General features: G+C 34.8%; 1 long non-coding RNA gene across 1 annotated transcript; it reads right to left on the bottom strand.

Moving 5' to 3' along the window:
- Nucleotides 1–680: 680 nt before the first annotated feature.
- On the bottom strand, nucleotides 681–3,830 carry LOC111616464. The gene is made up of 3 exons (XR_002755251.1): nucleotides 3,621–3,830; nucleotides 3,015–3,326; nucleotides 681–2,905 (listed from the first exon to the last, which is right to left on the bottom strand). It is a non-coding gene; the product is annotated as an uncharacterized LOC111616464 (long non-coding RNA).
- Between the last annotated feature and the right edge of the window lie 486 nt (nucleotides 3,831–4,316).

Genomic DNA, 4,316 nt, shown 5'->3' with positions numbered 1-4,316 from the left:
CACATTATTAGTATTTACAATTTGTTATTAAACTCATCTCTACCCTCAAAATTATGCCTTTTACCATTTTATAATATTTAATAAAATAAAAATTTCTTAAAAGATGACACCACACACAATTTTTAACCCATGCCGTGAAAGTTACACAACTCATTGCTGGATTTTTTGATGAATCAAGCAGTTTCCTAAAATTTAGATTAAACAGGTTAGAAAAGTTTTACAATATTTAAGAATTTCTTATCTGAAAATCAGTGATAAGTTTAAGTAATTTTAATACAGTACTTTGTATGGAGTGTACTGAAATTCCATGCGAATATTTCGAGGACAGATTCCAGAATCAAAAGCAAAAATAGTTGGAATGATAGAGTTTTTCAATGCAAACTTACATTGAATAACATTTTCTTTTTTACAAAGCTAAACAGAATACAGTGAACTCTCGTATAAAGCGCTCCCCTATAACATGATAAAAAAATTGTGACTAGTAATTACACAAAATTCTGATTTTTGTCTTCCAGAGGTATACATTTTCTTTTTTAACTTCTAGGTCTAGATTTAAACTTGCATGAAATTGTCTGATAATGCAATTTTCTATAACACACAACTTATCACATGTGCTGTAAAGGACTCCATTGTAGTATACAAGAATAGTTAAATTTCCATTTGTTCCAAAAAACTAATTCTTAACATTTAACATATGGCTAAATCAATCTTCTAGTAACAAGGCAAAAAGTTAAAATAAATGCACAAACCTTAAACTGACATTGCAGATAAGTGAGCTTTCCATTATAATTGTTTTCAGTCCGCTTCTAAGACAATCCTCGGGTAGCTCTCTTTAGAAATCTGGTAGTAACATTCTAGAATAGAATGCATAGAAGATAATCCAATAAGTTCAGATTAAAAATTTTTAAACATTCAGTGGTGCGTGTTTATCTATAGACTGTGTGTTGCCTCCTATAATGATGAATCAAATATTGCCCACAACATGAGGGAGATCCATTTTTCTTCTTTAAAGGTCGGAGCACCATTTTAAATATTTCCAGCACTTCCAAATTTTTGACTCATTCAGCATAAGGTGTTTTTCATACTGGAATGGCTTGCTGGAGTTCCGGTTTAATCTCATTGTCGTTGATATATATAGCTAGGATGGTAGTCTGACCGAGGAAGATCTTAAAAATGGATCAAAAATGTTGATAACAGAAAGTTCACTTATTGGCAAGGCCAATTTAAGGTTTGTGTGTTTATTTAAAATAAAGCTTCGATTTATACATATTGGTAGCACAGAAGTAAAAAACAAATGGCAGCATGTCTTTTGCGGAAGAAATAAAATTGGTTTCAGAGATGATTTTTCGGAAGACGAAATCTCAAAAACAAAATGGAATTTAATAAACGTGTATAGAAGATTTCAAGACTATTTTTCACCCTAGAGTATATCTTTTAAATATCAGCATGGAGTTTCATTACATCACATATAATGTATACTTCCATTTTGACATAACACCATCATTATCTAATTCTAAAATATAATATGACATTAAATTAGAAAAATCATATATTTAAAATTTTAACCATATATAAATAAGGTCAATCAATTCAATTAATTTTAACAAATATAAATAAACTAAGTCAACTGCTGAATTATTCTTAGGATATTCTGATAAGGTGACCTTGTACAGTACAATCTGATTCTAAATTAAGCATGTTTAAAGACAAAGATCAGATCGGGACCCTGATAATTCGACCGATAACATGTCCGTCCAGTTCAGAGTCAATCTTTCCTCTCAATTTTCGATCTATTTAGTAGTATTTATAGTTGTATAAGTTTAGAATGGAGCTGTTCTTTGCTTTTTTCCTGTTACCACCTTTGTAAACTTAAAATTAATATAAATATATACGAGATTAACGATTTAATTAGTAACATACCGAGTTATTAAAATTAACTCAGTAACACGAAACTGTGTTTAGCTCGTAGCAGGTTTCCTTCCTGTAACATGAAAAAGCAGTTATTGACAAAGAATAAGTCAATATCAAATTAAGAGGCAGATTTTAACAATATAATAGACAGTACATTCTTCTACACTTCTTTTTCTAGTTATGCTGATGATCATACAACCTGGCATTCTTTGCTTTCTAGAGTGCTCTACCACTTTAACTAATTGAATATAATAAGAGTAAACAAATGCTAATTATAGTGGCTAGATGGCCAAGAAAGGGCGTGCCTGTTTCTGCAAAAGATCCTGATTTGGGTCCAGTCAGATTATTGAGAATTTTTTGTGATAGTTAGGTGCCCATCATTCTCTACTTGCACTTGCATTCAAACATTTTTGTGAACATCAACAACCTGAACACAGACAAAATTTATGTGAAAGCAAAGGCACAATATTCATGGACTGTGTGCCTAGAATACATGCACGAATTTAATTTTTGGATTTGGAGAATACTTTTGGTACAAGCAAAAGATCCAAATATAAGTCAAATCCCTAGTATTTTTAAGACACGCACACACATATACGATTTTCATAGAAGAAACACAAGTGCTAAGATTATCAAACTTTTTGTCTAGTATAACAAGCTTCGACTATATTTGTCCACTGGCGCAGAATGGATAAAACCACCAAATGCCAGTAGTCAGTAGTTTATGCCCAGCCACGTGGAGTTTTCTGGGTTTTCCTCACGTTGGTAACATCGAACTATGCAGTAGTTTCCCTCAAAAAGCCTTCCTCCCAGGCAAATCGACCACCTTGCATCATTTCAACCGAATAAACCCGTACATTTCTCAACATTTGTGTTTCTCCCGATACTATGCAAAGTCGACCCGTCTTGTTTCCGCAGACCGCATCACGCAGACGCTCCCATCAGAAGCATTACATCCGTTTCTATGCAAGCGTCACAAATAGGATATTTGTACCTGCAAAAGTAATAGGTAGACACAACAAAGATTCGAGTAATTACATTAAAAGCATGTCATTTTATAATTAGACAAAAATCCTTAATCAAATACATGCAAATGATAATACCTCCACTACTTCCCCGACTCCTTCGTTACCTCCGATTGCCGGAAACGTGGGTTTCAGCGCGTAAGTTCCCTGAATCATATTAATATCGGCCGGATTTATAGGCGCAGCCAGCATCTTGATCAGAACCTCGTTACCTTCGAGCTTCTTAAGGCTCTGCTCTTCCTTCTTGACAACCTTCAAAGGCTCGCCGTATTCTCTATAAACTAACGCCGACTTCATCCTCCTACAGAATCGAAGAGGAGAATGCCAACGTAGCGATCTCAACGTTACCTCCAGAAAAGTCACGTTGACCATGTTTACCGAAAGCGACACCTGTCGACGAATTATAGCATCAAAATAAATACTTCAAACTTTTTACTATTTTACGTATTTAAAAAAAAAAACGTTTACTAAAATAAAAATTAATTATAATTATTATAATTAATTATTTAAAACGTTTAAATAAATTAAGCTCGACGTTTCGACGCTTAATTAAAAGGGGGTGAGACGTGACGTAATTATAAAAAATAAAAAAAAACACACGCGATAATCGATCTAGTTAAGAATTTATATTTGAAATCGAATTAAATTTCGTATTATTTACTTAATTAATTTTAAAATAATTACGGCGAATTTTAATGGCGATTGCTTCGTCGAATACGAAACTAAGCGGAGCGGATACTCTCGTCGAATGCGGGTGTTGACGGAGCCAAGAAAATGGAGATAAGTCAGTCCTACTTGTTTTCCGTTAAATGCTGTAGAAAAGGCATCTGAAAGCGGTGAGTCGGGCGCTTTAAACTCTAATAAAGGTCCGTGATTCGATTACGGAACGTTGCACGGGGTCTCACCGACGTACTTTAATGGCCGATTCTTTAACCTTATTTGCCGGGTGTCCGCCTGGTTTACTTTCCTTTTTATTGTTTAAACTACGGAATAACCTTTCGTGTTTCGTTTGTCTTAAAGGTTAATCGATTGGTTTATCGTCGTGTTGCTTGCAGCGCGGGATTTGGCGGGTGCGCGATCCGTTTGTAATTGTTAACGCGTGTGTAATGGATTAATTTAATTACAATACGTCCGGTGACGTCGGCAGTGTGACGTTTCGTGCATAATTAATGAGCTGTAAGTGTGACGGATTGTTATGGGTTTTGATGTATATACGTTATCTAGTGCGTGTTTCTACTTTCGTGCTTAAATATACGAGGGGGAATGCGGTAGAATTTAGGGGAGACGAGTGTCCTTACTGCGCTAATTGTCATGGTTATTTAGTGGGACGACCCGGTTTCGACCGTCCCGCTCGTGGCCGGTCAAAGGGCCAAGTTTTAA

The sequence above is a fragment of the Centruroides sculpturatus genome, unplaced genomic scaffold (assembly GCF_000671375.1).
Source record: "Centruroides sculpturatus isolate CEXI.00-Female unplaced genomic scaffold, Cexi_2.0 scaffold3429, whole genome shotgun sequence".
NCBI classification, from domain to species: domain Eukaryota; kingdom Metazoa; phylum Arthropoda; class Arachnida; order Scorpiones; family Buthidae; genus Centruroides; species Centruroides sculpturatus.
The sequence above is the reverse complement of the archived record's forward strand: the minus strand, read 5'-3'. Positions and strand labels throughout refer to the sequence as shown.